At 38.8% G+C, this 21,331-nt stretch overlaps 1 protein-coding gene across 2 annotated transcripts in view; it reads right to left on the bottom strand.

Moving 5' to 3' along the window:
* Positions 1-21,331, bottom strand: part of PRIM2 (DNA primase subunit 2) — a 323,635-nt gene that overhangs the window by 152,506 nt on the left and 149,798 nt on the right. The window contains exon 8 of one of the 2 annotated variants that reach the window (XR_008480687.2): positions 9,301-9,405. The exons of the other annotated variant lie outside the window; for it this stretch is intronic. The gene's annotated coding sequence lies outside the window, so the exon portion shown is untranslated. The remainder of the gene's footprint in view (positions 1-9,300; positions 9,406-21,331) is intronic. 2 annotated transcript variants of the gene reach the window in all.

The following is a 21,331-nucleotide window of genomic DNA, read 5'->3' as shown; positions in this document are numbered from 1 at the left end:
ACATGATATTCAAGTTCAAGAATTCACTTTTATCTATATCCATCCTATTTATCTGTTTAGGTTCTTTACTTCAGCTCCTATATTTGTCATATCTAATATTCCTACTCCATTCTTTTTATGACTTCTTGTTCATTAATACTGCTACTATTGTCCCTTTTCACTGAATACATTTATTATGTTTATTTTAAATTATTGATCCCTCGGTTCAATCATTCTGCTTCATGAGGGGTATACTATTCCGTTTATCTTCTCATATTTTCAATAGTGGCTGTACTCTCCACATACTTATTTTGGCTTGTGGGATCATATTCAACATAAGCAATGAGCTACTAGGTCTAGAAACATACATGAAAAAAAATGGCCAGAACGCAAGTCGTAGTACTGTCCCTCTTAGTGAATTTGAGAAGGATGGCGGGGATGAGCCAATGGCAACAAAAAAATCCCTCTTGACCACTCCAGCTTGCTGCTTACCACCAGGAAACTCCTTGAAAATGTAAATCCTTTAAAGGGTAACAACTCTTTTAAAGGGATTAGCCTTTAAAGTCGCAGAAAGCAGCACCACTGGAAGAAGGCAATCTCAGCAGGGTAAAATCTGCAAGCTCCAGGAGGAGTGAGTGCCCTGGGGCAGCTGGTTGGCTCCTACCTGTTTTCATCAGCTCCTCACCCCCACCAGCCGCCGCTTGTGCTACCCTGACATTACCCAACGGACACCAATTTCTGTGGCAAGGGGCAGGCAATCATTGTCTCAAAGCGACTGAAGAAAATCACATCAAACCTCAAACAGGAAAAAAAAAAAACTTCAAAACAATGTTGCTTCTCCTGATGCCTCATGCCACCCTGCACCCTATACGAAACCACATAAACAAACACATCAATTTGCAACAGCCTCAGTCACCCCCAGAATTTTTCATAGCATTTTAGGTATTTCCTCAGATCTCTGCTTTCCTCTTACTTCTGTAGTTTCTCCATGGTTAGTTTTGGGAGAAAGAGCCAACAGCCTGTATTAACTCTCCATCTTGACAGAATCCCAAACAACGAAAGAATAGCTCCCTGTGCTGCAGTGTTGGAAACTGGTAAAGTATTAGAAAGTAGAATTACCTGTGAGGATTAGTTGATGACACCAAGTATAAATAATCTAACACTTTCAAAACGCCACACATACTTTTAACAATGGAAACAAATCTCAAATCCAGCTGCCAGACTAATAACTAATAATTAAGAATAATTCTTAAAGTAAAACTCTGTTACACAATTCCTAAGCATGAGATGTTTCTGAAACAGCTTAAGGACCCTTGGGAAGCCACCTCCTGTGCAGCCTGTGACCTCTTGCACAGCCACATAAGGATGTGCCTGGGCCTACAACATTTCCTTATAAAGAGATAAAAAGTTCTCACAAGCTGAGCTGGGCATATCTCTTAGGGACTATCTTTCCCTGTTCTGGGCTGGAGGTTTATTTTCTTGTTCTGCTTAAGTATGTGCATCATATGGTACCTAGCCGACCTCACTGCTATACCTGGCAATGAGAGAACAGGGTTGTTCATCTGCAGCCCGAGGGGGCCGGGGCGCACCACCTCCCTGCCTCGGCTGCAGGGTGAGACCCGCTGGCCATCGGGACCAACTCAACTGCTGAAGCTGACTTTGCCACCTCTTCTCTGTGTGAGTAAAGTGTTGTTCCATCCACAGCCTCTGTGAGTCGTGTATCTCCTCAGGAACCCAGCAATTGTAAGCCCTCTGGTAGGCTGACATTCTGGGACTGCTGCTCCTGATGGTAGGTGTGTTATGCTCCTTATTGTCCTCCACAAAGTGGGACTCCTCCCCCAAAGGTGGTAATAGGCCCCACTTGCTCGAAAAGCACAAAAACATTCTCAGAATCATTTCTCAGTAAAATTCCAAGAGATTGGTTAATCTACATTCTACTTTTAAACTAAATACAGTTTCTACTACCAAGAAGGCACAGCTTTGAAACTGTAGTGTATAAAATAAAGTTTTCCCAAGGACACTGCTCCTGCTGCACACTACTTTGCAGATTAAAGATGGGGCAGGCGAGATGTTGCTAAGGCAAAAATCCTGGGAAATGTGGTTTGCTGGGATTCCAACTAATACCATCAGAAAACATATTAACCATTCATTCTAGTGGGGGCCTCCTTTACCAGCCTCTTCCAATATAAAATCAGTATTATGCATGTTCTGATTATAGTCAGAGATTACATACTAGGGATTTTAATATACATAAAACTAAAATGGGAAGTCAGAAATCAGATGGCAAGAACATAGAAACCAATGATGTAAGCCTGAGTTGAAAGTCAGACATGCCTGAGTTCAAATCCTAGCTCTTACTAGCTATATGACCTTTAATTATTTAATTCCTTAGTGCCTCAATTTCCTCATCTGTAAATGAGGGTACTAGCCTGAATTTTATACAGCTAATGTAAACTAAACTTTACTGTATTAACTAAAATTAATAAATGAAGGGAACATATAAACATGCCTTCAACTATATATTCAACAAATATGCATTATATAAAATAATGGCCACTGTGCTAAAAACTAGTGGCTGCTTCTAGTAACAAACACTACTAAAACTACCACCATCACCACTACCATCACCTCTACTGTTTCAAATTCATTGACTGAGCTTCACTCAGAATGAATCTGCTTACCCTAGAAACAATTGTTTTAAGAGTATATTTATAGAATTCTCAAATTATTTCAATTCCCAATGTGTTCAATTTGCTTCTTTAAAAAAAAATCAAATTACTTATTGCCATATGGTTTTTAGTAAAATGTTTCTTCTACAAGTTAAATGTGTTTTCATCTAATTATTTCTAAAGATAGTGCGTGTAGTACCATAAAAAATAATTCTAGGATCAAAATTTCATTGATCAGGCCAGGGTGGTAGCTCACACATGTAATCCCAGCACTTGGGGAGGTCGAGTCAGAAGGATCACTTGAGGACAAGAGTTCCAGACCGACCTGGCCAACATGGTGAGACCCCCGTCTCTACTAAAAATACAAAAACTAGCCAGGCACAGTGGCATGCACCTGTAGTCCCAGCTACTCAAGAGGCTGAGGCAGGAGAATAGCTTGAACCTGGGAGGCAGAGGTTGCAGTGAGCCAAGATCACCCCACTGCACACCACCCAGGGCGGACACAGAGGTTTCCATCTTCTTGTCCATTTTTAACAATATGAATATTTCATAGAAGATGGTAAAGTTGAAGATATGGATTCAAAATCAAGTATTCCAATTAAATACAATATTAAACAAGCTTATTAGAAGTCATTTTTGTTGCAACTTTCTAGGGGAATTGTTAGAACTTGACTGGTGATCTTTTAAATTGTTTTCCTTATGTAGCAATGACTTTAAAAATTCAAGGGCTACATACAAGTCACCAAAAATAAACATTAAATGCATTTGCCATTCAGCACACAATTTTCTAAATTGCTTTATTTTCTGAATATGAAAAAAAATCCTTATGCTTCACACTAGAAGAACTCAAATGTACACTCTATATAAGGGGGGGAAAGGATTAAGCCTTTTATATAAATAACCAACCACAGAAATATTTACTGAGTGTCTACTCAGTTTTCATCCATTTTCCCTAGACATCCATCTCACCGAGCCAAGCTGTTACGCAATAATTTCTGTCAATACTAGTTATCTAGCTGTTTTCCAAGATCTCATTTCTGATGCCTAGGTATGTCATTTAATGTGAAGTATGACTGGCTGAATTACAAAGATAATTCAACTGTTGGGGGAGTTGAACAAGCCACATATACTGGATACATCAGGAATGTGTCCACTGTGCTGAGCATTGTCATGAAGTTGAATTCACTCATCTAGAGTCTCTGCACAGGCAAGGCCTCACTTTCCCAAGGATGAATCAGTGACTAAGAACACAGGCTTCAGATTATCTGCCCTCTGTGGTCTTCCTGCCTCCAGCCCATTCTTCAGGTTATCATCGCAGGGAACTTGCCAAAATACAAATATGTCCCACTATTTCCTTGAATAAATCTCTTAACCCATTCACGAAGGAAGTTGCAATTGTTTTGTGAAAAATCAGACCTTGGAGATGACCTTGAGCAGTAGGATACAGATAAGCACCACAAGCTTAGCATTCCAATAATGGAACACTAGGCATAAATGGGTTAAATGACTCCCTACTACCTTCCATATACAGTCCCAACTCTCTAGCCTGTCTTCCTCTTTCAGCCTCCTCCTGGTCCCATTCCTCACCTGATACTTCCTCCCTTTAAGCTATACTCTTCAGCCATTCTGAACCACAGCTCCTGCAATGGTCCAGCACTTTCATACCTTTCTTTACTCTTTGGAATTCCTGTTCTCCTTCCCAAACACACAATACCCCTCTCTGCCAAACACCTATTTAATTCACTATTTCTTAAGAACCTTCCAAGAAACTTCTCCTATTTGCATTACTGAAAAATACTAGCTTCTGGGTTATCTAAGACTCATAAATCTTGGTTTGGGTGGTTTTTTTTTAACTATGTATGTTATATGACTAGTATGTTTTCATATTCACCATAATATTTTTTAAGATACGTTCCTTCTGGCAAGACATATGGGTAGATATGTGCACGTCCCTGTTGTAACAACCACTGGTAGGACTATGAGACATACTGTTTATGCTGCTGGCATTCCTTTCTTGCTGCTGCTGCTGTTTAAACATTTTAATGAAAGATTGTATGGTGCTCATATCTTGAGGCTTTAATCAAAGCCATAATTTTAGAAATATATCATCTACAATCATCCAAAGTGTCTTATAAAAAAAATCGGCCAGGCACAGTAGCTCACACCTGTAATCCCAGCACTTTGGGAGGCTGAGACGGGTGGATCACAAGTTCAGGAGATTGAGACCATCCTGGCTAACATGGTGATATCCTGTCTCTACTAAAAATACAGAAATGAGCTGGGCATGGTGGCGTATGGCTATAGTCCCAGCTACTCGGGAGGCTCAGAAAAACAAAATCACTTGAACCCGGGAGGTAGAGGTTGTAGTGAGCCAAGATCGCGCCACTGCACTCTAGCCTGGGCAACAGAGCGAGACTCTAGCTCAAAAATAAATTTTAAAAAATAGGAAATAAAAGAAAAGGAGAATAAGTTAGTCTCTGACAGGCATAGGAAGTGGGGAGGTGGAGAAAGTGAGTATAGATAAAGAGAAGTCTTGTGGTGATGGTTACATGAATCCACAAATATGATAAAATTCCATACTCACATGCACAAGCACACACAAGTGCATGTGGAACTGATAAAAACTAAATAGCTCTGTGTACCAATGTTAATTTCCTAGTTTTTTTAATTGTACTAAAGCTATGCAGGATGGTTTCACTGGGGGGAACTGGGTGAAGGATACACTGGACTCCGCTATACATGTCTTTTTCAACTTCCTATATATGTAAAATTATTTCAAGATAAAGTTTTAAAATAAAAAGGAAGAAGAAAAACTAAATTTAAAAAGTCATAGTTTTCTACTGCTTACTAAATTAAGTGCACATGTATTCAGACTTCAAACTCCTCACACTGTTTCATACTCTTCTTCACTTCTCACTTCTAAGTCAATCTTTGCCATACTCTAAATACATGTCATGCATTTATGACTCCATCTCTCAGCCCACAAGATTCTCTCTACCTACAGCATCTGCCTAACTACCTCTTTACACTTCATCCCCATCTCTTGAGAAATCCTCCTCATTCCTTAGGTGCATTTCAAATTGCCTTCTTTGCTTCTTTCATCCAGATATTCTCTTCTTTTTTTTTTTTTTTCTCACCACTGTATGTTCACTACAAGTACAGGGTGAACACACGATGGGTCTTAACCATGACTTCAGTATTTATACATTCAGTATATATGAGTGAATACTTAAGTGTAAGTGTTTAGGATCTTTTTTTTTTTTTCTTTCTTTTTTCTATTATCAGAAGCGAAAGCTTCTCTCTCCCTTCCTCCGTAATGGAAATTACCATACTCTGCCTGATACTATAGTTACTTGTTTTAGCTTCGCTTCAGATCATGTTGCCTACCACCTGGCTGCTGACCTTGCAATATATTTTAGTTGGATTTTCAACAGGCAAAGTATTTTACAGATAAACAACCAACCAAAACACACACACACACACACACACACACACACACACACACCACAAACACACTCTTAAAAATGTTGCCAGGTCTTTCTCCACTATTTCCTCAGCCATCTAAGGAAATAATGAGGACAGTGGTGTACTTGAATGTTCTTTAAAGGCCACGTGTATATAGGACAATATATACAGTTGTGAAAGAGAGAGTGAACCTTTTTCCTCTGTAAGACAGTAATAAGAACATTAAATTATGCTTAAAAATTGATCTTTTAAAAATCTGCAAGGAACGGCTGCAAACTATCCCCTTCTCAGACAAAAAAATAATTAGTTCTCTCTCTATTCAGTTAAGACCTGAGAAACCAGATGAATCATAAAAAGGCTAGAAATAAAAGCAGTGTATATGTAACTTTTCCTATTTCTGTTATTCTTGAAAGAATTGTTTTAAATTTTGATGCTTTTTTAGTAGTCTACAACATATTAACCAACTAATTATGGCCAATCAACAAATTTCAAAGGTATTACTATACAAGGAAGACAATCAGTTAATGTTCAGAATTATCAACCAACATGCAAATCAGTTCCTACTATTTATTCTTAATTTATGGGTTTCTTTCCGTTTTTAGTGACTCAAAATTATATGGAATGGCTGTAATAAATCTTTAACCAAGACTATCATTTAATTGAATCTCTTTCATCTTTTTTTTGTTTTTTTGAGACAGTGTTTCACACTGTCACCCAGGCTGGAGTGCATTGGTGAGATCTCAGCTCACTACAACCTCCACCTCTTGGGTTCAAGAGATTCTCCTGCCTCAGCCTCCTAAGTAGCTGGGATCACAGGCATGTGCCACCATGCCAGTCTAATTTTGTATTTTTGGTAGAGACAGGGTTTCTTCATGTTGGTCAGGCTGGTCTTAAACTCCCAACCTCAGGTGATCAACCCACCTCAGCCTCCCAGGGATTACAAGTGTAAGCCACCACACCTGGCGATTCTCTTTCATCTTTAAGACAAGAAAAGAACCCTGGAAACAATGATAACTACTTCACAGAGGAGGAAACTTAGGCTTAGAGATGTTAAGGAGCTTGTCTAAGGGAACACAATACGTTGACAGGTCAGAACTCAAACCAAGGTTTGTCTAATTCCAAAGTCAATATAAATTCTAGTGCACCTGCCAACCTAAAATCACTTGCAAATTTCCAACTAAGAAAAATGTACTTTCATACAAAGTCAAGGTTAAATAATTTTAGTAAAGTGTGTTAATTTCTAATTAACTCATATGTGTTTGTCTGTGTATCAGAAAATATACATGCAGCCAGGCACTATGGCTCTTGCCTGTGGTCTAAGCTAATCAGGAGGCAGAGGCAGGAGGAAGACTTGAGCCCAGGAGTTTGAGGCTACAGTGAGCTATGATAATGCCACCATTTCTGAGCACTCCAGTGTGGATCAGAGAACAAGACACTCTTTTTAAAAAAAAAACTAATAAAATAAAAAGAAATGTACAGGTAAGTGGCAACATACCTCTTTCTTGTTCAACTTGTTACAAAAATTATACAGTATTTCATATTTAAGAAAAGGAATACAGAGTAACGTTTTAAACGGCAGTTTAGCAGGTCAAGAACACAGATAATGGGATTAGTCAAATTTAAGTGATTGTTAACAAGCTGCTTTACCTTTCTGTGCCTCAGTTTCTTCATTTGTAAAGTGAGAAATCTCTACACCTCATAGGATTATAAGTGTTCAACATACACATTATCAAACTTATACTGTTGTTGGTTTATTATTTATTTTTATTTATATTTTAGTGCCGTGCGTGATTGTGCAAGATCACTGAGACAGATGATCTGTTATGAGACAGAATCTGATGCTATAAAAGATGCAAACAGCTTACAACACAAATTGGGTTCATAATACTTTTTTAAAATACCACTTACAATCACAAAGACAAACTTTGCTTTCTCCTTCACACAGGTTATTAGCTGGTTGTAAACAAATATGTCCTTCCTCACTAGGGTCTCCAATACTCCTACTACTATAACTTTCTGTCTACTAGTCTAAAAAAACTATCGTCTTTAACTAAAATATCAATGTTACTAGTAGTGCTGTTAATGGGAGTATTTAGCTAGGACATATGTGAATAAGGCATAAAAATAAATGCTCACTTAAAAATTTTAAACAACAAATGTTATACAAATGGAAAACATTCTGGTTTCCTGTGAAGAGTGGTAGAAAGGCTGTCTTCTTTGGATTTTAATTTTGCTGAGTAATATTGCATGACATTTGATGGTATTAATTCTAAAAATATCTTTATAACATTTTTAAATAAATACATATGCCCCACTGTAATTGTTAAGTAGTTTTTGTAAGCAATATCTATATCATCTACAAAAATTAAGAATTAATTTTTTTTTTTTTTTTTTTTTTTGTAGACAGAGTTTTACTGTTGTTGCCCAGGTAGAGTGCAGTGGCACAATCTCAGCTCACTGCAACCTCCACCTTCCAGTTCCAACTGCTTCTCCTGCCTCAGCCTACTGAGTAGCTAGGATTCACCCGCCACCACCTAATTTTTGTATTTTTAGTATAGATGGGGTTTCGCCATGTTGGCCAGGCTGGTCTAGAACTCCTGACCTAGTGGTCCACTTGCCTCAGCCTCTCAAAGTGCTGGGATTACAAGCAAAAGCCACCACACCCAGCCAGGAATTAAATTTCATAAAACTGGGCCAGGCACAGTAGTAACTCATGTCTATAATCCCAAAACTTTAGGAGGCTGAGGTGGGAGGACTGCCTGAGCCCAGGAGTTCAAGACCAGCCTGGGCAACATAGGAGATTCTGCTTCTGCAAAGCACAAAATAAAAATCAGCTGAGCATGACGGCAAGCACCTGGGGTCCCAGCTACTCAGGAGGTTACAGTCAGAGAATTAGTTGAGCCTAGGAGGTTGAAGCTGCAGTGAGCTGACACCAGCCTTGGTGACAGAGTAAGGCCCAATAAATAAATCTGTTAAAATCCAACTCATTCACAAAATTTGTGAGTAAAACATTTTGTTGGTTTCTTACATTTTATTTTACAGTTTTAAATCACATAATGAGGCTGAGCATGGTGGCTCGTGCCTGTAATCCCAGTACTTTAGGAGGCTGAGCTGGGCAGATCACGTAGTTCAAGAATAGCCTGACGAATATAATGAAACCCTGTCTCTACTAAAAATACAAAATTACCTGGGCATGACCATCCCAACTACTTGGGACGCTGAGTCAGGAGAATCACTTGAACCCGGGAGCTAGAGGTTGCAGTGAGCCAAGATCACATCATTGCACTTGAGCCTGGGCAACAAGCAAAACTCCATTTCAAAAAAAACATTCACATAATGAAATTACTTATACTACACAATATTATAACCAATGAGTCAGGGTGGCCTACAGAATTTTTAGCAAAGAGTACTCTAAGTATACATCTGAAAATTCATCTTTTGCAGCTGCTTATGTTACAATGCAAATACACTGATGGTTACATTAATGCTTTTTATATGGTATAAATATTATATAACATTAACAAACAGAAAAGAATGCCATGATACCTAAAATATCTAACTGAAACAGATGAACGGTATTTCAAAATATCCTAAAGAGAATTTCTCTTGTGGGACTGTACTTCACTCAAGTAGCTGCAACTGCTACTTATGCAAAGCTTATCAGCGTCTGCAGAAGCCACAAAGTGTCCCATATATTAAATATGCCATTAACTTAAATTCCAGCTGAATTAAACAGGTTGATATCACTGTGCAATTTTGGTGGCTGAATGTATTTTACCAATTCTAAACATTTCTGGATAACTGGATACTGACACTAAAATTTTTAAATCCATTATGACCCATGACCTTCAAGATTCCAATAAAATTTTACTATTAGTTTTAAACTACAATAATTCCAAAAATGACTCTTGTTTAATATTTAAGTTCATGAGGGGATAGGGGGGTGGGAATAAACTTGTGGAATATAGAGTGTATCTAGGAGACCCAAAGTCACATCAGAGAGGTAATGTAATGTTTTTTTTTGTTTTTTGTTTTTAAAATCCCAACACTGACCTAGAGTCAGGAAAAGTGGCAGACACAAATTACAAACAAAAACAATTATCTCTTTCTTCTGAACCCGACTTTGCTCAAGACACAGCTAAGGGCACAGACACAGATTGTTTCATATTTCCAAACCCCTAGAGGATTCTAAGTTCTATAAGGAAACATTCGGTGTATTTTATGTTTATATCATAAACTCTAGCATAGTGTTTTGCACTTAGTAGGCACTCAATAAAAATGTGGTATATGTGCAAAAGAATAAATGGTTCCATTTTACCCATAGCTAGCTGTCCAACTTTGGAAAATCCTTGACATGCTCTGGGCCTATTATGTCCTGTATTAGTGAGAGGCAAGACATTGGTTGTAGAGTCAAAACAATGCTGGGAGTTAGAGAAGTGAAATGTACAAGCTAGAAAACAGCCATTATTTTGAAATATGCACACAATGAAATATCATTCAGCGGTTAAAAAAAAGAATGGAGTATTGACATATACTACAAAATGGATGAACCTTAAAAACATGCTACCTGAAAGAAACCAGTCACAACAAACCACATATGATTCCATTTATATGAAATGTCCAAAATCTATAGAGTGGCAAAGTAGATTAGTGTTTGTCTCGGTATGGGAGGATGGGTAGATGGGGGATGAAAGCTAATAGTTACAGGGTTTCTTCTGGGGGTCATGAAAATGTTTTGAAATTGAAGTGATAGTTGCACAACTCTGAATATGTAAAGCCATTGAATTGTACACTTTAAATGAATGAACTGTATGGTATGTGAGTTATACCTTGAAGCTGATTACAAAAAGGAAGAAGAGGAGGGGAGGAGGATAAAAGAAGATAAAGTCACCAATCAAACTGTATTTCCATCGGTGAGGAAAAACATATTAATTGCTCTCCATAGGCTCTTCTGGCTCTCCCTTCACCGCCAAGCCTCAAAGCACGCCTACATTCCTCAGTGCCTAGTCCACTGCATGTAAACAAAGCCAGAAGCCCAATGCTCAATTTTGGGAGAAAAGAAACAAAGAACCTGAAGTAAGTCAAGTCAATGTGCTCCCCTGGAAAAAAAAAAAAAGAGTATGCTAGCAGGTGTTCTATGCTAGTGTCAGCACTGAAGTGCACAGAGGTAGGAGAAAAGGCTGAACAGCATGGGTTAAAAGCTTGGCTCTGGTGTCTGGCAAACCTGGGCTCTTTGACATACTAGCGTCCACTTTCTTCTCGCTTATTTAATAGTGATCATAAACTGGGTACACCTCTTTAATCACCTCTTAAAGGCCTCACCTCTTAATAGTCTCACATGGCAACACCTGGATTTTGGAGAGGCCACATTCAGTATTCTCCCTTCTTAACTTCTTGCAACATCATGTACGAATACCCGCCACAAGTAGGGTATTATTTCCAAATATATTCAAATTAAAAGTGGCAATATATACACCTACTATGTACACATAAAAATGAAAACGTTTTTACATGTTTTTAAAGATAGCAAAGTAGCAGAAGTAGACAGCAAACACAGACATTTTTCAAATGGACAACCTGTCTATGTTTAATATGCTTCTTTTCCTTAAAAAATTGATGGATAATATCTACAAATTCTTCAAGCATGTGAAGTCTAAACAAAATGAAGTTTAATGAGTAATTTTCACAAGAAAAGATGTAATGAAAAACACTGTTTTCCTAATTTCAAAGTTTTTCTAATTCAACATGTGATTTTAAATATTCACAGAGGGAAAAAAAAACAGCAGAGCCCTACTGTAAAGCAGGTCTCTGGCAGTTACTCAAGTTTAGCAAAGACACCTGAGACTAGATATTCTTCAGATGGGGCGTGGGGGCAGTGGAAGGAGAAGGTAACAAAACTTAAGAGTTGCCAGGGAAATATTTGTCCCCCAAATATAGAATGAAACTATCACAGAAGCTCAGGAAAAAATAATGCAACCTTTGTTCGTTTCTTTTGGTTGGTCGTTTCTTTTGGAAGGAATGAGAAGCTGAAAACAAAGGGAAGAGGAAATCTACTCGAGTAAAAAGCCACCATGAAGGACTGAATAGACTTGTGTTTTCAGTTTTAGCTGCACATTACAGTCAACAAACAGCCCTTTAAAAACATCCATGCCTAGTATTTAATTCTGGGGTGGAAACACAGCACTTAAGAAAAAGTTTTCCAGGTGAATCCAAAGAACAGCTGGGGCTGAGAACACTGAGCTAGCTGGAAAGTATGTATACCAGATACAGTGCAAAGTCTGGCAGGGTGCACTAAGGATGATAAACATCTGGCACATAAATACTTTTTGATTAATGCTTTGAGTCATGTTGTGTGCCACGTCCTCATCACAAGACCAGAATCTCCTCCAGTTATCTCATCACCCTACAATGTTAAACAGCTTCAGCAAAGCCCATTTAAAGCCAACTGAGAAGCTCTTGCTGCATCAAGTACCTTTGATGAGATTCTAAAAGACAGGATTCACTAGTTAGCATAAGACCTAATGTAAGCAATTCTTCTTCAAAGGGAGAATTTAAGTTTACTGAAGCAGAAAACTAAGAGCCTTTAATAGAAAGCTGTAATTAATGGGTATTATAAATCATAGCAGTCCATCTCTGATTTCAGGTTTGTGGGATGCACCACATGCCACACACAGTAATTCAACAAAAAGTGGCCTCCTGCATATAATTGCCTTTCCTGGAGAAAACCAATTTGATCCAAAGAGGTTGGAAAGGAATGCAGATAATTACACATACTTACAAAATTGCTTCCTGCTCTCCAAAGCAAACTTTTAAAAAAATGTTTTTATTGCAAGCAAAATAATTTTTCTTCAGCTGTCCCTTTTTATATTCAATCTAATAGACCAGTAAAGCTAATTTTCACAATGACCTATTATAAGTTTAATTAGTTATTCTGAGGTATGAACATTCCAAGATTTCATGCTGATTAAATTCTTCTATTCTCTGAATGGAATAATATATTAGGCAAAATTGCCTCAACGCAAAAATACAATCAAGAAAAATTTGAAACAAGTATGGAGTGTAGCTGGCTAGCAATCCATCAAATGATAACTGGAGTGCTCCACACCAGACCTTTACTCACATAGGAAGGACCAATCATAGGCAGAACTTCACTCACATAGAAAGGGCCTCTTTACCTACAGTTTCAGGTATATCCTTGAGGTCTCTCTACCCCACATCAAAGTCATCTAAATGGCAGCTGACTTCTGAAAACTCCAACTTAATGAAGGCCCTGTTTCCAGTTTTAAAATATTACCTCGTCAACAACAACAGCTTTCCAAAAAACAAATGTACAAACAAACAAAAACCACATAACTCAAAACAAGGGCTCCGCATACCAAAATCTGCTTTATACCTTGCATCTTTTAAAAGTTTAGCTTTTCTTTTTTCTCCTATCTTGAATGAAATATGTAAAAGTCAACTTTTCATGTATGTAATAAACTATTATTGTTACACAAAGAAATTCTCTTACCAAAGAATATACTTAATTTTTTTCAAAGGAAAACAAGGCAATTTGATGATTCACTTAATTCTGTTTAACTTCATGACTCTTTACAAAAGTAAAAAGATGAAAATCATTTACTGTTTATCCATTCACCTTCAGGAACTGTGACTCATTAAACAGCCACTTGATCTGCCCTATATTGCTGTGATTTCACCTTCAACATAAACAAACCATGTAGCTATCAGCAGTGACTACCACCTATGTGGTAGATCCCTTCCTTCCTCACCATCTTTCTAACCTTGCGTTCCTCACCCTCCTGTACTCTCTACCTCCTACTCTCCTTCAACTTCTCTTTTATTATTAATTTTTCTGCCTTTGAGCCCATTCTCCCTCCATCCTTTTATCATCATTTATTTTTCTCTACATTCTCTCTCCTCAACCTCTTCCTTTCCAGCACACTACCTTCTTCGTCAACCACCCCTTTTTATATTTCTTGCCTTATTAACTTTCTCCCCTTGGTGTTCTTCTGCTGTTTCTGCCTTAGCCATCGCTTTCCTCTGTTTAGTGCCTTGTCCTAGTCTCTCTTCTACAAATCCAGACCACAGCTCACGGCCTTTGTACATTTCCTAACCAGGTGATCCTTGGAGAAAGACAAGATCTAAAATTCCAAGGAAATAGAAAAATTAGACTTTGGATGGGGAAAAAAAAGCATCCATAATATCTAACATTATAAATCTGTGTCACAAGGCACAAACTAAATTACTGCTATAGTTATAATTTCCCACCAATGCTCTTTCAAAAACGGAGCAGAGATGAATGAGATTTCAATACTGTAATTGGGACTTACAATCTACTACTGGGACTCATTCCAGTTTCCTTTTAACCTCTGAAGTGTATATGTAGAAACGGTCATCCGCAGAGAGGGACAACTAAAGTGCCAAATACTGAGAAGAAAGCATCGTTTTCATGCAAATCTAGAATTCAGGCACTATTTTAACTATGAAAATAAATAAAAAGATGTAAGCTGTAACTAAAGTTAGCTATAACTTGTATCTAGTAAGCTTTAATAGGACAATATGTTTTAATCTTATCAAATTAGAGTATCTACCAACAAAAGGCTACATAGAATTATTTAATAAATACTTTCGATACAAAAATCTCAATGTCATTTAAAGATTAAACAATTTTGGGATTTGGGGTTTCCCAAAGTCATTCTGAAACATGATAGTTATCTCTACACATTACTCTACCTAAGCAGCAATACTCTAGTCTTAAGCTTTGGGAGAAGGTAAGACTGCCTGAAGATTACTCTTTGTCGGGAGGGAGGGGGGGCGGAGAGGTAGAGAGAGAGAGAGAGAGAGAGAGAGAGAGAGAGAGAGAGAACAAGAAACTGCCCCCCTCATTTTACTTAAAGCAGCACACTAAACCCAAGTCAACTAATTTGTGGTGGAATTTAAATGAAAAGCCACTGCAGAACATAGCACCAAGGAGAAAAGAAGGTTGCAAGGACAAGAGGCTACAAGTACAATAGAGTTAACCAGAGTGAGGAAATAAGTGTTTTCAAGTATTTGTAAGATGTGATTGAAGAGATTAAGGGAAAATTTAAATCATTCTGATAAAATGCCACTAATCTACTTACATCATTGTTTTAGGAAGCAGAATTCATCCAACACTATTTGTCCAATGATAATCTGTTTCTTAAGATGAACTTAAGTTAAAATGGAAAAGCTGCTTTTACAGGTCAGGGTAACTCAGCCAACTGTATTTTTAGCCTCCAAAGTACTAGAAATTGGAGATAAAGCACTAAATGAGTAGTTTTTTAAAAGAGCATGGTTTAGAGAGATGAGACTGCAGAAAAGAAGTATGTTCAAATGTAGGCAGCAGAAGTTTATAATTCTATGTGGCCAAGATCTTTTAAATATTTAGAATATTATACTTGGTTCTTAATAACATTACATGTTTATTAATAAATTAATACAAGCTGAAAACAGAAATTAAAATATAAATGCAAATAACATTGTTTTAAATACGTAGTCAGATATATAAGAAAACTGATGATCCCTTCTGTTAAAATATTAAAAGTATATACTTCCTAACATAACTTCAAATTTACTGCATAAGACCTTGACTCTCATTGCTTATTCTGAATCAAGGGCAAAAACTTCTACTATTTTCATATCTTGCATACAAAATAGCTTGTTTCTCCAAAAATCAATATGTCAAATATTTGACTGATCTGTATGCTCTGATTAGAGAATTCACATGGTAAGGTCACAGTGTTCTACCTGCTTCCTAAGTTTTACACATTAACAGTCAATATCAAAGGTAGAATTTTCCGAGATTTAAATGTCACTATCTGTTCTCATTGCAATGGTTACAAAACCATAAATGTGATTCAGCAGTGTTTTTATACTGAGGGTGGTAAGAATTTGCCTGCTGTGAAAATACCAATAGTTCACCTTGCATGACATTTTCCCATTTGAAAGTATCTGCTTTCACAGACTGAAAGCTAATGTGCCTCCTGGCACTGTGCTTCTCAGCACCATAAAGAGAGTTCCAGATGGAAACTCAGGGTCTGGATGGCCTTTCACTTGGGATGAGAAGTGAGTTAAACAGGCTCTTCATGCAGAATATCAATTATCAGCAATATATATGTCAAGATAATCACAACAGTGACGATAAGGAAATCAGGAAATCACTGCCTGACACCAGCCACTACATCTTAACGTGAGAAGCTCTCTTCATAACCATTTCACCCTCAGGGACAACAGAACCGCTGTTTCAAGGCTTACAAACAAAAATTACAACAAGCCTGCAGTCAAAGCCTAAGCTCTTCAATGAAATAAATCAACTTGAAAGAAACTAGAGAGCAAATTAGTTGGGCATTTAATAAAATAACATTAGCCCTGACCCTGAACATACTGAAGAAATGGTTCTATAAATCCCCTCCTAAAAGGAAACCTATGATTATACTATATGCTACATACAGTTAGTTAATAAGTAAGTGCTGTATATATTAGTCAGTATTCTAAGTTGTCAGTGACATACACCAACTAATAAATTTAATTAGACAAAATATTTGCTAAAAATAGTAAGTACTTAGAGCAGGGGCCCCTAACCCCAACTAGGAACCCAGCCACACAGCAGGGTTGTCTCCTGTCAGAGACTTGTCTCCTGTCAGATCAGCGTCAGCATTAGATTCTCATAGGAACCTGAACCCTAGCCAGACACAGTGGCTGGTGCCTGTAATCCCAGCACTTTGGGAGGACGAGGTAGGCAGATTACAAGATCAGGAGATCAAGACCAGCCTGGCTAACAAAGTCAAACCTTGTCGCTACTAAAAAATACAAAAATTAGCAGGTCATTGTGGCTCACGCCTGCATGTAGTCCCAGCAACTTGGGAGACATAGGCAGAAGAATCAATAGAACCCCAGAAGTGGAGGTTGTGGTGAGCCAAGATCAAGCCACTGTGCTCCAGGCTGGGCAACAAAGTGAGACTCCGTCTCAAAAAAAAGGAATGTGAACCCTACTGTGAACTGCGCATCTGATAGATCTAGGTTGAGTGCTTCTAATGAGAATCCAATGCCTGATGATCCGAGGTGGAACAGTCTCATCCCAAAATCATCCCACCTCACTACATGGTCCAAAGAAAAATTGTCTTCCACGAAACCAATACTTGATGCCAAAATGGTTGGGGACCACTGACTTAAATATCCAGAGGGTAAAAGAATAATAACAGAGGTGGCTGGCAAGATGGCCAAATAAGAACAGCTCCGGTCTGCAGCTCCCAGCAAGATCAATGCAGAAGATGGGTGATTTCTGCATTTCCAACTGAGGTACCTGGCCCATCTCAATGGGACTGGGACTGGGACTGCCTCACCCAGGAAGTACAAGGGGACAGAGAACGCCCTCCCCTAGCCAAGGGAGGCCGTGAGGGACTGTGCCATGAGAAATGGTGTACTCTGGCCCAGATACTATGCTTTTCCCATGGTCTTTACAACCCACAGACCAAGAGATTCCTTCAGGTGCCTACGAAACCAGCACCCTGGGTTTCAAGCACAAAACTGGGTGGCCGTTGGCACAGACACCAAGCTAGCTGCAGGATATTTTTTTTCATACCCCAGTGGTGCCTGGAATGCCAGTGAGACAAAACCATTCACTCCCTCAGAAAGGGAGCTCAAGTCAGGGAGCCAAGTTATCTAGCACAGCAGATCATCCCCTCCCGACGGAGCCCAGCAAGCTAAGATCCACTGGCTTGAAATTCTTGCTGACAGCACAGCAGTCTAAAGTTGACCTGGAACACTCAAGGTTGGTGGGGGGAGGGGCATCTGCCATTGCTGAGGCTTAAGTAGGTGGTTTTCCCCTGACAGTGTAAACAAAGCTGCCCAGAAGTTCGAACTAGGATGAGCCCACCACAGCTCGACAAAACCACTGTAGTGAGACTACCTCTCTAGATTCCTCCACTCTGGGCAGAGCACCTCTGAAAGAAAGGAAGTAGCCCCAGTCAGGGGCTTATAGACCAAACTCCCAGCTCCCTGGGACAGAGCACCAGGGGGAAGGACCCGCTGTGAGTGCAGCTTCACAGACTTAAATGTTCCTGCCTCTAGGCGCTGAAGAGCAGAGAATATCCTAGCAAAGCTCTTCAGCTCTGCTAAGAAACAGAGTGCCTCCTCAAGTGGGTCCCTGACCCCCATGCCTCCTGACTGGGAAAAACCTCTCAGCAAGGGTTGACAGACACCTCCTACAGGAGAGCTCTGGCTGCCATCTGGCAGGGGCCCCTCAGGGACAAAGCTTCCAGAGTAAAGAACAGGTAGCAATCTTTGCTGTTATACAGCTCTGATGGTGATAACCAGGAAAACAGAGTCTGTAGTGGACCCCCAGCAAACTCTAGCAGACCTGCAGCAGAGGGGCCTGTTAGAAGGAAAACTAACAAACAGAGAGCAGCAATAGCATCAACAACACAAAAATAACATCCACACAAAAACTCCATCCAAAAGTCACCAACATTAGAGACCAAAGGTAGACAAATCCACGAAGATGAGAAAAAAACCAGTGCAAAAAGGCTGAAAATTCCAAAAACCAGAATGCCTCTTTTCCTCCAAAGGATCACAACTCCTTGAAAGCAAGGGAACAAAACTGGACGAAGAATGAGTTTGATGAATTGACAGAAATAGGCTTCAGAAGGTGGGTAATAACAAACTCCTCCAAGCTTTTGTAAGTGGACTAGCCAGCAGTGTGGAGAATGGAGAGGTGGAGGCTTGTTGGCAGGGGTGTGTGTGCATGTGTGTACGCATGCGCACATGCACATGTATGACAGAGAGGGGAGAGGGAATATGAATGGAATGGGAAATAAGAAACAGGTAGGCCAAGTCAGAGGGTTTTTAGGATGGCCGGTGAGGTCCAGGAGGGTCCTGAGGTGGGCCGAGCGGTGGAGAAGAAAAAAAAAACAAACTCCTCCAAGCTAAAGGAGCATGATCTAACCCAAAGCAAGGAAGCTAAGAACGTTGAAAAAAGGTTAGAGGAATTGCTAACTAGAATAACCAGTTTCTCGAAGATCCAGAACATAAATAATCTGATGAAGCCAAAAAACACAGCACAAGAACTTCATGAAGCATACATAAGTATCAATAGCAAAATCGATCAAGGAAAATATATATATATCAGTGATTAAAGATCAACTTAATGACATAAGGTGTGAAGACAATATTAGAGGAAAAAAAAATGAAAAAGAATGAACAAAGCCTCCAAGAAATCTAGGACAATGTGAAAAGACCAAAACTACATTTGATTGGTGTACCTGAAAGTGACAGGGAGAATGGAACCAAGTTAGAAAACACTCTTCAGGATATTATCGAGGAGAACTTCCCCAACCTAGCAAAACAAGACAACATTCAAATTCAGGAAATATAGAGAACACCACAAAGATACTCCTCAAGAAGAGCAACCCCAGACACATAATCATCAGATTCACCAAGGTTGAAATGAAGGAAAAAATGTTAAGACCAGACAAAGAGAAAGGTCAGGATACCCACAAAGTGAAGATCACCAGGCTAACAACAGATCTCTCAGCAGAAACCCTGCAAGCCAGAAAAGAGTGAGGGTCAATATTCAGCATTTTTAAAATAAAAGAATTTTTGACCCAGAACTTAATATCCAGCCAAACTAAGCTTCTTAAGCAAAAAATAAATAAAATCCTTTATGGACAAGCAAATGCTGAGAGATTTTGTCACCACTGGCGCTGCCTTACAAGAGCTCCTGAATGAAGAACTAAAAATGGAAAGAAACAACTGGTACCAGCCACTGCAAAAAACATACCAAATCATAAAGGCCACCGATGCTATGAGGAAACTATATCAACTAACAGGCAAAATAACCAGCTAGCATCACAATGACAGGATCAAAGTCACACATAACAATATTAACCTTAAAGGTAAATGGGCTAAACGTCCCAATTAAAAGACACACTCTAGCAAATTGGATAAAGCGTCAAGACCCATTGGTGTGCTGTATTCGGGAGACCCATGTCACCTGCAAAGACATGAAAAGGCTCAAAATAAAGAGACTGAGGAAGATTTACCAACTAGATGGAAAGCAAAAAAAGTAGGGATTGCAATCCTAGTCTCCGAAAAAACAGACTATAAACCTCCAAAGATCAAAAGAGACAAAGAAGGGCATTACGTAATGATAAAGGGACCAATGCAACAAAAAGAACTAACTATCCTAAATATATATGCACCCAATACAGGAGCACCCAGATACATAAAGCAAGCTTTTAGAGACCTACAAATAGACTTAAACTCCCACACAATAATAGTGGGAGACTTTAACACCCCACTGTCAGTATTAGACAAACCAATGAGACAAAAACTTAACAAAGATACACAGGACTTGAACTCAGCTCTGGACCAAGCGAACCTAATAGACATCGACAGGACCCGCCACCCCAAATCTAACAGAACATACATTCTTCTCAGCACCACATTGCACTTATTTAAAATTGATTACATAATTAGAAGTAAAACACTCCTCAGCAAATGCAAAAGAATGGACATCATTACAAAGAGTCTCTCAGACCACAGTGCAATCAAATTAGAACTCAGGATTAAGAACTCACTCAACACTGCACAACTACAGGGACACTGAACAACCTGCTCCTCAATGATTACTGGGTAAATAACAAAAGTAACGCAGAAATAAACAAGTACTATGAAACCAATGAGAACAAAGACACAACGTACCAGAATCTCTGAAACACAGCTAACGCAGGGTTCATAGGAAAATTTATAGCACTAAATGCCCACAAGAGAAAGCGGGAAAGCTCTAAAATCGACACCCTAACATCACAATTAAAAGAATTAGAGAAGCAAAAGCAAACAAATTCAAAAGTTAGCAGAAGACAAGAAATAACTAAAATCAGAGCAGAATTGAAGGAGACAGACACAAAAAAAACACTTCAAAAAAATCAAGAAATCCAGAAGCTGGATTTTTGGAAACATTAACAAAATAGATAGCTAGGCAGATTGATTAAAGAAGAAAAGAGAGAAGAATCAAAAAGACACAATAAAAAATGATAAACAGGATATCACCGCTGATCCCACAGAAATACAAACTACCATCAGAGAATACTATAAACACCTCTACGCAAATAAACTAGAAAATTTAGGGAAAAAAATGGATAAATTCCTCGAAACATACACCCTCCCAAAACTAAACAAGTAAGAAGTGGAAACCCTGA

Source organism: Callithrix jacchus, chromosome 4 (genome assembly GCF_049354715.1).
Source record: "Callithrix jacchus isolate 240 chromosome 4, calJac240_pri, whole genome shotgun sequence".
NCBI lineage: Eukaryota > Metazoa > Chordata > Mammalia > Primates > Cebidae > Callithrix > Callithrix jacchus.
The sequence above is the reverse complement of the archived record's forward strand: the minus strand, read 5'-3'. Positions and strand labels throughout refer to the sequence as shown.